This window comes from Triturus cristatus, chromosome 4_2 (assembly GCF_964204655.1).
Source record: "Triturus cristatus chromosome 4_2, aTriCri1.1, whole genome shotgun sequence".
Classification (NCBI taxonomy): domain Eukaryota; kingdom Metazoa; phylum Chordata; class Amphibia; order Caudata; family Salamandridae; genus Triturus; species Triturus cristatus.
Genome location: NC_140586.1, coordinates 415,999,085 through 416,015,418, shown reverse-complemented (window position 1 = coordinate 416,015,418; position 16,334 = coordinate 415,999,085).

Below are 16,334 nucleotides of genomic sequence, written 5' to 3'. Positions count from 1 at the left end.
CGTTACATTAACCGCAAAATATAAAACCTGCACAAAAATAGGGAGGGTGGGTGGGGCACAAAAAGCGAGCGCGCCTCCTGCCTACCTGCTCCTGGACCCCCAACTGCCACTAATTAGCACCTGGCGTTTGAATGCCAACGTTCCAAAGCAGGCTCCCTGCCTGCACGAGCTCAGCCCTGGGCGATACCAATGCCCGAAGCTGCCAAGGGGTGGACATTCTTCGAATGCCACCCCCAAGCCCCCATCGGGCAATGAATCACATCGCAGGCCGATGGGGGTTAAAAGGTCGCTTTTATTTAGCAACATAGCAAAATAATCATAATGCCAAACAATGACTTTCAATGCAAAATTACCCCGCCCCCGCCACCCCTCAATGATCCCCCAAGAAAAGTCCCCAAACCGATTCCCCAATGAAATTTCCCCCATATCGATCCCCCAAATAAAATTTCCCCCATATCAATCCCCCAATGAAATTTCCCCCATATCGATCCCCCAAGAGATTTTCCCCATGAATTTTTCCCCCACATAGATCCCCAATTCTCCCCCACCTGGAACCTCTACCCCAGCCCCTTATCTCTGTTTCCCTTCTGTCCTAAGCTATTCTGCCTGACCCAACCCTTCCTACCTGCCTCAATCCCGTCCCAATCTGCCACCAGGAAAAAACCCTGCAAAGGCGTTTTTCCTGTCCCCCCCCCGTTCCCGTTCCCTTTTTTTTTTTTTTTTTTGTTTTGAGTATCAGATATTGTGCGAAACGCAGCCCCCCAAAAGATAGAAAATCACCATTGCGAGAATAACCTGAAATTGTTTAATATGAAAAATGTTCCCCGGAACAAGAAGGAAAGCCGCTACTGCAAACCTTCAACCCCATGGATGCAACCCCAAAATATAAGATAACTTATCTTTAATATTTACAATGTACAATTCATTTGCAATGAACGTTAGATGTACACCATCCGCTCTGAAAAATTGAAAGTCATCTTTACTGATGTCCTCATGTGCCAACCAAGAAATGTCATTGATGAGACAAAACTGGCGTAGCTCCCTATTAAATTTACGCCGAGCCCTGTCGATGGCAGAAAACTTCTCAGCGCCTCTCCAAACCCTCCTTGGCACCAGTGCAGTAAAAACAATTTTTGTATTAGGCCAAGCAAGAACTATCTTGGCTAAATCAGCTTTTACCTCCAAAAGGAGTCCTAGGCCAGACAACTGTACTAAATCATTTTCACCCAAATGAATTAATAATACCTTAGGAAGCGGCTTTGAAGAAGCCAACTCATTTAAACTGGGCAACAGTTGACCCCATTTCATTCCCCTCTTACCAAACCACAAAATGTCCGTATCTTCAAAACTAAAGCCTAAATTTACACCATAGTGGCTCCTGTCTGCTTGTTTGGCTGCCCATCTGACGAAAGAGTGTCCTACAATCCACACATTCGCCATGGAGGTTGATGAAGGTAAGTGGTGACCTGGAAAGAGATACATATTAGAAACAGCGAAATGGATGTCTAACATTCATTAAAATCTCTAACATATTTCAAACAACAATTAGAGGACCAACGGCCTAGCCTACGCAGTTGTTGTAAAGAGCAGCCCCTTCTGGCGGCCTCTGAAGCAGCTCCTATACGAAATGAATGTGTACCAAAATCAAAAGGGGTTTAAACCTAATGACAACAACGATTTCCTCAGTACAGCCAAAAGCTGAGAAGCAGTCAGCTGAGAGCCATCCTGATGTTGGAAAATGCAGCTGCTGTTAGGATAATGAGCAAATTCTTGAAATTTTAACCAGGCAAACCATGGGCATAATGGACCGCTAAGTTTCCACAACACCACAGTAGCCCCCTTTCCTCTTTGGTCTGTTTTGGATGATTCTAAATAAATTTTTAGTGAATCTGCAGACATAGAGACATTTGAATATCTGAGACCCTGAATAAAAGGTTTACCCAAAAGTTCAGATACTCTAAAGGCGCCAAAAAATAGCCATAACATGCAAAGTGTAAAAAGCGCCGCTTCAAAATTGGAAAAGCAAAGTGAAGGCAACGTTGTTATAATCCTTTCCAACAAATTTAGAGATATAGGTTTGCGCTGTAATGCACCACATTTTTTAACTTTGGACCATCCTGATAAAATCCTTCTACCCAGCTCTCCCAAAGATGGGTCATATCCCCAAAAACATTTTCCGTAAAAGGATATTCCTGATAGCTTCCCTGCGATGGTAGCAGCTGTAATGCCCTTATCAATGTTGCTCAACACAAAACGGAGAATGTCATCATTGCGTAGCAAAAGGCCTGTATGATCATTGCTATGACAAGCCGCACCTGACTGTAGAAATTCCGCCCATGCCCTCCTGTACGCTAAGCGTGTGCTGATAGCCAGAGATTGCTCCACCAACTTCCTAATCGTCAGTCCGCCAGCAGCCATAGCTCCTGAGGAATTGGAGTCTTTTCTGCATCCGCTGTGGGTGCCAAACCACGGAATCTCCGCCACTGGGAACGAGATAACGCATCAGCTATAGTATTGTCTATTCCAGGAATATGCTTCACTCTAAAAGTTATATTCAACAATAAGCAACTCAGCATGAAATTCTGCAATAACTGGAGCAGGCGTTTGTCCCTTGCCTTCTGACCACTGACCAGATCAACCACAGTCCTGTTATCGACATGAAAGAGAACAGATCTGTGAGCTAGAAACTTACCCCAGACTGACAGTGCTACTATCAAGGGAAAAAATTCAAAAAACGCGATACTGCGCTTCTCCCTAATCCAGTGCTGAGGCCACTGCGCAGCACACCATTTTCCATCCCAGAAAAGTCCAAAACCGTTAGATCCTGAAGCATCAGAAAATATCTGTATAGACCATAAAAACTGGTCGCCCATGGACCTGATAGGAACACCATTAAAACTCTCCAGGAATATCAACCAGACCTCAAAGTCTGCTCTCATGTGAATAGATACCCTGACCCTATGATGAGGTAATGACGCACCTGCCATAGCAAAACCCAACCTCCTACAGAATGATCTCCCGGCCTTCACTACTCTGCAGGCAAAATTCAAATGACCCAATAACCGTTGCATCTCAAATAGAGTCAGTTTTTTCGCCGCCTTAGCATAATTGAGCAACTGTACAATTTCTTGCACCTTGCCTTGTGGTAACCTAGCTTCCATCTTTTCAGTATCAATTTCTATGCCTAGAAATATAAGACAAGTCTCCGGTCCCTCAGTTTTTTCTGCCGCTAAGGGAACACCTAATTCCTGCATCAAAGATTGGAAAAATTGGAGGGCCTTGCCACATGAACGAGAGCCCTTTCTACCCACAAAAAGAAAATCATCCAAATAATGCGACACTTGCATGTCGCCGGACCTGAATGAAAAAAGCCATTGTAGGAAAGAACTGAAATCTTCAAAAAGTTGGCAGGAAACTGCACATCCCATAGGTAACACTTTGTCAACAAAGAATTGACCTTGAAAATGAATCCCTAGCAACTTGAAATCCTGAGGATGCACTGGAAGCAGTCTGAAAGCTGACTTAATGTCACACTTTGCCAACTCCGCTCCTGAGCCGGCCTTTTCAACTAAATCCAAAGCTACGTCCACCGAAGAAAACTGCACTACAGTATCCTCCTTAGCTATAAAATCATTTACTGACAGCCCTTGAGGCCAAGACAAATGTTGAATCATACGGAATTCTCCCTCCGTTTTCTTGGGAACCACTCCTAAAGGAGAAACAATAAGATTGGGAAGAGGCCAGGAAAGGAAGGGGCCGGCTATTCTACCTTCAGCAATTTCAAAGTCTAATTTGTTAGCAATGACTTGAGGAAACTGCTTTGCAGATTTTAAATTTTGCCCAAACCTACGTTGCCTAGGACCTTGATAACCGAGTTTGAAACCTTCCTTAAATCCCCACTCTAACTTTAAAGCTTTCTCCCTGAGAGGGTAAAATTTAAGCCACTTACATAAGTTGGGAATGTCAATTGATGTAACCGCCTTTGAAAGGAGGCTGGACAGGGATGCCTCTCCCTCTGCCCTGACCTGTATAGAAGCTGGGGTTTTGTCCAGCAAAACATTGCAACACGGCATGCTTACCGCCGCACTTTGAACATTCGTGCCTATATTTGCATGGATACTTTTGACAAAAACCTCTGTTGAAATTCCAGCACGCCCCTGAGGTGAAAGCTGTGTCTTTAGCCCATGACCCCACCCCTCCCAGAGTGGGTCTATTAAGAAAGGGCCGTGGGGTAATCGCCAAGCCGCTTGCTGTATGTAATGTAGGAGGAGGCCTTTGGGGATACATCCACTGGACCCACAATTCGTTGTCTACCACACCCCAGGGTTTTTCTGGAATTAACACTAAACGAGCACGAAACTCCTCATCATAGTGTAACCATGCGAAGCCCCCAAATTCTGCATGCGCCTTTCTAATAGTATTCAAATATTTTAAAAGAGAGACCGAACGGTCCGGAAACTTTTCACAGTAAACGCTAGCGAAAATCAAAAAGGCAGAGGTCCAGGAATCAATATTAGTGGGAACCCTGGGTCTTCTCGCTAGCTCCCATGCCTCCTCCCTTGAACCCTCTTTAGATTGAAGCTCCCGATGTAGTAGTTTAAAAACGTCTACAAACTCCCCGCTCCAAATCTTTTCTTTAGTATGTTTAGCTAAATGTGACCCCAGGGGCATGGACAACCCATATAAGGCAACCTCTGTAAACCTGTACCTTTGTCTTTGGTATTCTTTTCTTCTTGCGAAACTGAAACAGGTACCTTAGCTGCAACTGCATCTGTTTTTGGGGATACCTGTCCCTGTGAACTTGCAAATTTACAATGACAACAAACCTTATCACCTGTGACTGACTCCGGAACTGCTACTTCCCTACGTTTTTTAACATTAAATAAAGAACAAGCATCACCAACTTGCCCACCTGTTTGAAGGGGCTTGTCCAAAGCTGCGCGCTTCCTCGTCTGGATTCCTTCCGAGGCCTTGGAAAAACGCTCTAGCCGCTTCCAGTTCCTCTCGGATTCTTGTGTCTGTAAAAGATCAGCTCGAGAAAACTGATTAACAAGCCCCCCCTGTTTGAAAGAAAAACCATCATTAGAAAGGTTCTCTTGATGGGGGATTTCACCCTCCTCCAGGTCAGATAAGTCGTTATCTCCATTGTCATAATAATTTTGCTCGACGCCACTACCTGAAGGCCTAGCCCCATCCCCAACACCACCGTCGAAAACCCTCCAATTCACTGCTTTTTTAAGCTGTGGAAGCCTATACTCAGGTAAGGAATTTGGAAAAATCTCTTTAACAGCTGCTTCTTGTGTGGAAAATGGCGAGCAAGACGCCTGAAACTCACTCAATGGTCGTTCGCTGCGCCCGCCGCCCTTGCTCAGGCTTGTAGGAATGTCGGCCTGCAAGCCGCTAGTACTTGCAGACTGAGGGGGTCCTTGAAAATTTTCAGGCACCTCGTGCAAAGGTGAGCAAGACGCTGGAAACTCGCTACACCTGATGCCCTTCTGCAATCTAGACGCAGAGTTGGCCTGCGAGTCGCTATTACTCGCAGACCGTTGATGTTCAGGCACCGCAGGACTGCCTTTATTCCCCCCCCCACCCACACCCATCCCCCTGTGGCAGGAGGCTCACGCTCTGACCTAGAACGGCTAACATTCTCTCCGCCAACAACAGAAACGGACAAAAATTCTTTATTCAATTCCCTGACAGGAAAGTTCAAAGAAGGCAAAACCGAAGATACACCAGAAGGCACACACTCGTCAGCCCTTACACTGGGAACAGATGGCAAACTTGAAAACTCCGCTAACAAATTAGTGGTATCTGAAGACCTAACAGGAGCCAGAAACCGGTCACCAGAAACAGAATTTCCAACCACTGAAAATAACATTTTCTTATTAAAAATAGGAATATCGCGCTTTATAGGCGATTTACCAGAAAGCATGTGTTCACCATTGCCAGAATCACGAAAATGCACTTTGCCGCTAGATGGCGCAAATGCCTCATTACGAACAGTTTCCACAACTTCAGAGACCTTGGAAATCCCTCTAAGAAATGCAGGTTTCTTAGCACCTCTACCCCTCACAGAGCGTGTGCGAGCCCTCCCCCTGCCTTTAGCCACAACAGTAGGAGCTGACTGCTGACAAGAGGTAAGAAGGGGAGCCTCCCTAGATAATCTCTTCAAAGACCTTGAATTCTCCACAGAAATAACTTCAGGGGAACTGTCCGATAATGTGCAGGCAATAACTGCAGCAGACACTCCCTCAGAGGAAGCCCTCTTCTTAGGGGTTAACCCAGTCCAAGCCTGTGTCAGGACACCGGGGGCCAATAAATCCTCCCTCCCTGCTTGGCACAATGTTCTAAGGGCTTCCCTGACTCTCTCCGCAGCTTCAGCCATCATAAAAAATCAATTAGCAGCCTGCCAGAGCCCCAATAAATAACACAAGAGGCACAAAAAGCGAGCGTGCCTCCTGCCTACCTGCTCCTGGACCCCCAACTGCCACTAATTAGCACCTGGCGTTTGAACGCCAACGTTCCAAAGCAGGCTCCCTGCCTGCACGAGCTCAGCCCTGGGCGATACCAATGCCCGAAGCTGCCCGGGGGTGGACATTCTTCGAATGCCACCCCCAAGCCCCCATCGTCGTTTACAAACAGGACGTTTTCCACTGAAATGCTCAAATGCTAATGGGTGGAGATCGGGTTTTAGCAAATATTTACCATTTGCACATCACCAAGTGAAGTGTCTCGATTTGTTTTGATCCTATTAAAATCTTTCTTTTCATCACAGGTCAGAACTATAAAACAAACATTTGCAATGCAATAGGTCTCGCATTGTTGAATGTTAGAGCGATTAGTGGTGTTAATCTACTTAAGAAATAGTCACCAAACTTTCAGGAGCATGCATGTGCATGGCCACCAAAAGTAAGAGTTGATCAGCCCTCCCTTCACTGCGCTGGCCCCGGTTCCTGCCGGGCCGGACTTTTATTTTGTTGAAGAACTGCAACTGACAACAGTGCTCCTGCACCGGGTGTGCATAATTACATGCCGGGGGATGGTTTAGTAGGAGATAGGCATTTGCGTTAATACTAGGCGTTTCTGTTAATGCTTTTAAAGATGAAGCGCGGCATGCTGCACTCCAAAAACGTTCCTGGGTGAGCCGCACACTACAAAAAAATAGACACAGGTGCCATTGGTAAAGATGAAGGGCGGCATGCCACCCTCCCAAAAAAAGTTGTTGGGTGAGCTGCACACAACAAAAGAAAAGATGCGTGGTCGTCATTGGAAAAGATAAAGCGCAGCATGCCACGCTCCAAAATAATAAAAAAAATTGTTGAGTGAGCTTTGCACAACAAAATAAAAGACGCACAGCCACCATTGTTACAGATCAAGGACGCCATGCCGGGCTGGAAAATAAAATGTTACCTTGCACGCTAATGCAACAGAAACCTTTGAAAAACACACCTAAAATTACAAGAAACATTTACAAAACAACATGACGGGAAGTGCAGTTCAGGCAGTGCTTAGCTCTTGTGCCTGTGATCCAGCGCAAAGCCGGGAAAAAGAAGAAAGAGCAAATGTTCCACAATCCTCCCTGCGTCGCAGACCCGTCGTCCTCACTAATTCATTCACACACGCATCCATTGGTGGGGCCCATAACACCAACACTCACACGTCTCATTCACAGGTCTGCACACAGGATGGAGGGATGATGCGCTGGACATGTGGGGGGGTACCTTATAACATATAGGGAGAGAAAAGTTACCTTACAGAATATACATTAACATTCGCCACCTATAGATTCCTAATCCCAAAACATCAAGGCACTCCACCCACTTGGTCGAACGGACCAATTAGTTGGATTGGTTGATGGTGATTTAGAACCAGCTAAAACACATTTAAGACTCAGAATCCTTTATTCTCTTTAACGAAAAACCACAAACTCATAATTTCAGTTAATCAATATTTGTTTATCTAAAATTTAATTGTAATTAATATTAGCATTTGTTTCATCAAAGTTTAGAATTTTCTAGATCAATTTATTTAAATCACAGAACATTATATTTACCTATTCTGGCTATCTGGGTTTTCTCTAATTCATGGGCTCTGCTTAACCGAATTAGCCGTTTAATTGTCCAAATAAGCAGGCCGAAGCTTAAGGTCCAAGAGTTCTTTGCTCAGCACGTCACAGTCCCAAAGATCGCCAAAGGACCATAAGTCGTGCAAGCATCAGTCATCACCTGTGGGGTCAAAGAGGGTGTGCAGTCATAGTAACCGCCGAACGCCTCGATATCGAACAAATGCTCTCGCTCCTCCCTATTCTACTACTCTTTTTATAATAAATTTCAGGATAACATGAAACATTTTTAGGCAGAGAAAGTCTTTGATTGGCTAATTGAGAACACCCGATTTTGGTCAGTCAGGTTCACATGGATTTTGCTGATTCGTTTCCAGAGATTTCATAATCCTTATTGTTACAAAATTTAGGTTTTTACTTGTATGCTCCAATTGTTCATTTAAACCAGTTATTTACAGTCCTGGCTTGGCAGTCCACCAAGCCCCTATCCTTGACCGGGGACAGTGTGGAATAGGTTATGTGGAGATTCACGGAGCCATCCAAGTCTGCGCAGTAGAGATCGCACTCACGAGACGGTGGCAACTTCTGAACTCGATTTCTGCTGCCATTTTGTGGTAGGCCCAAATGTCAACTTAAGCGAAACAAACACAAAAGAATAGGTAATACAAATAAATGATGCTTCTAATGTTATACCCTCACTAATCCCTTTATGTATTAGTATTTTCCTAGCATATAGCGACATTTAAAGCAATTATATTTACCTTTATGGTCCTCTACGATGATGCAAACGTCACAAAAGCAACATAAATCATGCAATATCTATTATCACAGGCACTACTATTAATATGCGTACATATTTTTAATTTTTTGAGTTAACTTGCCATGCAAATATCAATTTCCCATGTGTAATTTGTGTATGCAAATGTTAAGTTAGTTTCACACAGCAATCCGTTAGTAAAATTAAAATCAGTAGGTTATATAGTTAGTCTTTACATGCAAATAGAGGAGGTATACAACATTTTGCTCTACCTGCTCCATCACCTGCAACTGCAGCCAGGTTGAGGAAGTCATTAACAAAAGAGTGCTCATAAAAGTGTAAATGAAACATACATAGTAACAACACATGTAATAGGGGCAGTCCTTAAGGAAGGTTACAAGAGTAGAAAAGGAGGGAGCAAGGAGGGACTATTAAGCAAAGTTATCAAACACAATGAACCATTTACAAAGGACAGTCACAAGAGCACATTGAAAACATGGGGGGGCAATGGGTGGAGCTTCAAGCCCATATCTTGAACAGAGCATGTCTTGAAGAGACAGCACAAGCGATGCCTTGACGGGACCTAAAAAATGAGTTTGCGGGGCAATGGTTGCACCCATGGAGTATGCCAGTGCCTTTGTAGTGGGTCGAGGGGAGATTCTTCTGCCTAACAGCGGCTTTCTCCTCCGTTGCTGGCCGCTCTTCATTACTGTCAGTGGTAAGGACCTGGAGCGCCACCTTGTTGATAATTTAGCTGAAGAGGAGATTGTGTCCTGCTACCTTTCATCATGATGCACTCCTTTCCCTCACGGTGCCCACTTTCTTTGATTCACGGCAGCAACTACTTTCAACGAGCCCATAAAGGCTCATAAATCCCTGTTTTCCACAGCAATGCCTCTTTTAAACAAGCATTTGCAATGAAATGGGTCTTGCATTTGTCAGACTTAAAGCTATTGGCTTTGTAAATGATTATATCTTTTGCCCATGTGTTGTGGTTTGGAGTGGTGTGGATGTATATGGTGTGGAGTGGATTTATATGGGTTGGAATTGTTAGCTGTGGAATTACGTGTGATGGAATTGGGTGGTGTGCAGTGGGTTTGTTTAGTGGATATATGTGGCATGGTGTGCAGTGGAAATATGTGGATAGTAATTATGTGGTATTGAGTGTTCTGGAATTATGTGGAGTGGGATTGTGTGTAATGGAGCATAATTATGTGAAATGGTATGTTGTGTTGTGGAGTGGTATGTAGTGGAGTCTAATTATATAGTGTGCTGTTGATTTTCTTGGCATGATGTATTTATTTATTTATTTATACATTTGTAGAGCGCATGGTTACACCAACCGGTGTGTCCCTGCGCTAGTTGCTGAATGAAGAATAGCGGACAGTCGGGCAGATCGACAGTCCAGGAACGGTATAGTAGACTAGGTCATTCACAGGAGGTCAAAGGAGACAATACACTCACTGATGGGAAAAGCCAAGTCTTCAGCTTTCTCCAGAAGGTCGTTTCACCGTGCTTTGTTCTTATTTCAACAGGGAGAGTATTCCAGTGTTTGGCTGCCAGGAGCGGCCACCCATCCTTGCCTTTTTGACTCTGGGAATCCTTACTAAAGTTTTGCCTTCCGATCTCAGGTTCCTGCTGGGTGTGTAGGTAGCTATCATAGTTTGAAGGTATTGTGGTCCTTTGTTTGCCAGAATCCGATGGCAGTGGCACATTGACTTAAATAGTATTCTCTTTTCAACAGGTAGCCAGTGCAATGTGGCTATGGCCTTTTTTTTGTGGTAAATTTAAAACTAGGCGGGCTGCTGCATTTTGTATTGATTGAAGTTTCTTGATTCTCTTTTTGAATGAGCTTAAGTATAGGACATTGCCATAGTCAAGCTGAGAGGTGACCATGGCATGTACTATCGTTTTTCTGACGTTGGCAGTTAAGAGGTCGAGGACCTTTTTCTGGAATTTAAGGGGCCCATTAGGATGACGGGCGGACTTTATTCCGCCTGCCACCCTATCGGTGCTGGGACCGGCCGCCAGTGGTGCAGCGGTCCCGCACCTGCAATTAGGATGCCACTGACACCGTGGCGGTGGCATCCTCCATTCCCAGCATTGTGGTGGGCGATGCTCACAGCACTGCCCACCACAATGCTGGGAATGCACTGTGTGCATTGTCATGCCCAAGGTGACAGGCACCGCGAGGTGCCTGCCACCATGTCCATGACAATGCAGGGGGGTACCATAGATACCCCCCTGCAACCCACACCCCCGAACACCCTGGGGGCCCGCAATGGCCCCCAAAAGTCAAAACCGCCTGCCTTTCCATGGCGGAGTGTATGCCATGGAAAGGCGTACAGTGGGTACGCGTCAGTGCCATCCGCACCGTACTTGCCTGTGTTGGGGAGACACATGGGTCTCCCCCTGTGTCCGAATTGTAGGGCTGCGGGTGACAGGGGGTCCGACGCAGACCCCCAAAGTCAACCACCCGGATGATTTGCGGGCCGGACACTCCGGCTCGCACAGGCTGTCCAACGTGTGCATCGTACTGGCTCGGTCGTGAATCGCATCCATTGAACGCCACGGTTAACTTACGACTGAGACGTACAGAGCAGTTCGGACCCGGAAACGAGACAGTCGGTAAATTTCATGTAGCTCGCATCGTACTTGCTCGCTCGTACAGCTGTACGAGTTGGGCGGAAAATACGCGTACGGCGCATAGTTTTGCCGGCTGGATCGCGTTTGGTGCCCTTCCGACCCGGATCAGAATTGGCCCCTATGTGATAATAAGCTGCGTGTCATCAGCATAGGATACAATAGACACCTTATGGCCTTCCACGATAGTCGCCAATGGTCCCATGTATAAATTAAACAACGTGGAACTTAGTATTGAACCCTGGGGCACTCCCTGCAAGAGGGGAAATATTTTGGAAGTGTGCTCATCTTGTGTGATCTGAAAACCTCGTTACAACAGGAAGGACATCATCCATCGCAGCGCCATGCCCCTAATTCCACACGTTTCTAGTCTTTGGAGGAGGAGGCAATGAGATATGGTGTCATACGCCGCACTGAGGTTCAGCAAGATCAGAGCAGCTGTGTGGCCTTCATCCGCTTGCTGTCTTAGGGTTTCCATAGCCAGGAGGAGGGCTGTCTCCATGGAATGAGCAGCTCAAAAACCTGATTGTGAGGAATACAGTAGATTATTTCCGTCAAAATGTTTGGTCAGCTGTATGTTCACAGCTTTTTCAGCTATTTTTGCGAAGAAAGGTAGCATTGAGATAGGGCGCAGGTTATGTAGAATTCTGTGGTGTGGAATGGATATATGTGGCATGTTGTATAATTGTGTTGTTCAGTTGAATTCTGTGATTTGATGTGAAATTATGTGGTGTTGAATGGAAATGTGTAGAGTTGAATCGTGTGGCGTAAAAAATTGCACTTCAATCAAGGCTTGAGCAAACCAACACCAATTACATGTAATCAATATGTGCCTGGTCCCTGCGTCAGACAAAGGAACAGAAGTGACTGCTGTCCAGTTCTGATGCAATAAAGCAGAATGACAGAGACTCTAACAAATGGGTAAGAAATAGGGAGTTGCAAGCCCTATATTTTATACAACAAAGTTTAGCTCTGCAAAAGTGCATATTCAGGCTCGACCCTAAAAAATAAATACAAAAATAAGCGCCCACATTAGGAAAAGCCTTCCAACTGAATATGAATATCCAGGCAACCATTTAGATTTTCCCATCAAACCATACCTTTTATTTTCCTAAAATACCCACTGACAGGGTGAAGCTGACAATAACACAAAAAATAAACAACATAGAGCATCCAAACCCTGGAGGGAGCTATCAAAATTGCAGCATTCATATCTGAAAGTGTTCTGTAATGTCAGGTAACAAACATATGAGGAAAATACCGGACTTGCCCAATAATCTGACCAAATCTGCAAAACAGAGATTAAACAACATCTATGCAGTCCATTCGGTCTTGTAGATATGGGCATAGTAGAGTTGGACTATTACGCACCGCAACACTTTAGCACAGGCTCAATTCCATCACGAAGCACTGTGTAGCAAAATTAATTAAAAGTTCTTACTTATTCATCAGGGCTTTAACAAAGATTATTGCTCTCTGCAGATGGTGTTCAGTGATGTTAATTGCACACCACACAATTATGGACATGAGTGGAAAGCAATGGCACATAGTGATGGGAAGGGCAATTAACAACTGTTAACTGTCACCAGCATATGGGCAGTAATGGAATTTTCACCCATGCCCCAATCTCACCCCAACACTGATAGAGAAGCACGTCATCTGTTCTTGCCAGCTGTACGTCCCTGCTGCACACTCTAACACAACACAGAATAGAGGCAAATAGTGGTAGTTAATGCCCGCACTCTACATGTTCTGGATAGCTGAGCCAGTCTCAGCGCTGCCTACAAAGTGTTAGTCATTGTTATTATTGTATTAAAAACAGCATCACAACTTTATCAAGCTATTGCAACTATTGACGTTTTCTACAAGTCATGTCAGTATTAGAGACTGACACCTTGATTGGGGCACTGGTGCATGATAAGTCACAATTTATTATGAGGTTGTTATTGCGGGAGCAGGGTCAACAGAGCCGGAGGGGAACTTGCAGCTTGCACTTTTGGGTGAAAATACCAGATAAAGGCCTGCCCACTAGTCCAGGTACCGTGGGAATGTGATGGGGTATTTACTTTATACTGCACTCTGAAGAACAGCTGTTATGAGAACATTATATACTGTGGGGCCGATTCCGATCTCGGTCGGAAGGGCACCGAATCGGGTTCGACCGGAAAAACAACGAGCCGTATGCGTGTTTTCCGGCCGACTCGTACAGCCGTACAAGCGAGCAAGTATGATGCGAGCTACATGAAAATCACTGACCGAGTCGTTCCTGGGTCCAAACCGCTCTGTACGTCCCGGTCGGAAGCTAACCGCGGCGTGCAATGGATGCGATTTACAACCGAGCCAGTACGATGCACGCGTCGGACAGCCTGTGCGATCCGGAGTGTCCGGCTCGCAAAAGCTCCTGGAGTCGGACTTTGGGGGTCAGCGTCGAACCCCCTGACACCTGCAGCCCCACGACTTGGACACAGGGGGAGACCTATGGGTCTCCCCAACACAGGCATGTATGGTGCGGGTGGCACCGATGCGTACCCACTGTAGGGGGCGCACTTGTTCGAGACGTACCCATTCAGTCAATGGGAGCCCATGTACGCGTCGTACGACCGGCTCCCATTGACATCTATGGGAGTCCGACCGAACCGAGTCCGACAGCATACGTGTGCATCGTACTCGCTCTGTTGGACTGTAGGGGTCCGGCTCGGTCGGAAAACACTCCGGATCCGACTCGGTTGGAGTGCTTTCCGACCCGGATCGGAACCGGCCCCTTAGTCTAAACTACTAAAGTTTTAACAACACCTATTTTTTATTTACATATCTCTATATATCTATCTATCTCTATCTCTCTCTCTCTCTCTCTCTCTCTCTCTCTCTCTCTCTCTCTATATATATATATCTATATATATATATATATATATATATATACCTCAAAGCTTTGTCCAAAGATTGAGGACGCGCACAACAGCAGGTAGCTTGGACAAAAGCTCTTTATTGACGTGTGAAGCTTCCCATCATGTCCGGATTAGTTGAGATGCCTGACGCGTTTCGGGCCAACCTCGGCCCTTGTTCACAGGCTATAGCAGGAATCAAGTGGAGCTTCAAAGTCCCTCGAAACCCAGCATCCATTTGCCTTTTACGCCCCTAGTTGAGCTCTTGCAGGTGAGTCAGTTTTTCTAACAGCATGCTGGGATATGTAGTGTAGAAGCGTAGCACTCTACCCTCCAGTGGATGTACTTGATTTCCTATGGTTTCAAAGAATTCATTTCAGGGGTAATTCTTTGTGCAATGCCCTCCAGTGGGCCTCCAGACATAATTATCAAGCTCCTTCCCTGTTGTTGCTGCAGTACACCCAATGGAGGGTAGAGTGCTACGCTTCTACACTACATATCCCAGCATGCTCTTCAAAAAATGGACTCACCTGCGAGAGCTGAACGAGGGGCATAAAAGCCAAATGGATGCTGGGATTGTAATGACTTTGAAGCTCCACTTGATTCCTGCTATAGCCGGTGAGCAAGGGCCGAGGTTGTCCCGAAACGCATCAGGCATCGCAACTAATCCAGACATGACGGCAAGCTTCATACGTCAATAAAGAGCTTTTGTCGAAGCTACCTGCTGTTGTGCGTGCCCTCAATCTTTGGACAAAACTTGGAGGTATATTTACAGCTGTCCCGCCGAGAGGCACGCTGCCGCCAGAGAAATTTTGAATGGAGCTGCAGGGGCACCGAACTGTTCATCGCCCCGCTGCAGCAACAACAGGGAAGGAGCTTGCTAATTAGGTCTGGAGGCCCACTGGAGGGCATTGCACAAAGAATTTCCCCTGAAATGAATTTTTTGAAACCATAGGAAATCAAGTACACCCACTGGAGGGTAGAGTGCTACGCTTCTACGCTACATATCCCAGCATGCTGTTCGAAAAACTGACTCACCTGCGAGAGCTCAACGAGGGGCGTAAAAGCCAAATGGATGCTGGGGTTGTAGTGACTTTGAAGCTCCACTTGATTCCTGCTATAGCCTGTCAACAAGGGCCGAGGTTGGCCCGAAATGCGTCAGGCATCGCAACTAATCCAGATATGACGGCAAGCTTCACACAACAATAAAGAGCTTTTGTCCAAGCTGCCTGCTGTTGTGCGCGTCCTCAATCTTTGGACAAAACTTAGATATATATATATTATCTACTGGCGGTCGCCAGTAGATAGTTATAGTTAGGACCTATTTTCCATAGGAAATCCGCAACATTCTATTGGGAATTTCTTTGGCGCTGATTGATGAATCTTCGCGAAATTCTCCAAACTTTTGGCCAGCTCCACTCTGCTCCTACCCTGAAAGTTTCGTGGTGATTCGTCAAGCGGGGGCCGAGAAAAAAGCAGGGTCCCAAAATGCGTTTTCCCCATGCAATTTCCCGTAGGATCTGTTGTCGCAGCTACAGCCCGAACCACTGAATGGAATGACACCAAATTTGGCAAAGAGGTAGTCCTCAGTTCGGACTCGTGCCTTTTGCATATTTGGTGTGAATCTTTACAATAGTTCCTGAGAAAATTAGGGTAAAAAAGTTAGTGATATCTATGGCCGCGGAGGATCCGCAGACCCTACCCGCACCGTACGCGAACCCTCCCCGAACCGAGCGTGCACCCTCTCGATCGCGTGCTGAATGCTAATTGGCTATCGAGCGTCTCTCTACATTCGAAACCAGGAACTGTTGGCGGCCATTTTATGCCTCGGTAGAAGCGAGGCAGAAGAAGCAAGGGGAATAAGTGCGTAAAACATATAAAGGGGGAAGAGTGGGAATACTCTGACCCTCTAGAGGTGCTAAGGGGGTCCCAGAAGGACCCCCTGGGGCCCTCCTTTTAAAAAAAAAAAAAGCGGCGAAATGCGCGCACG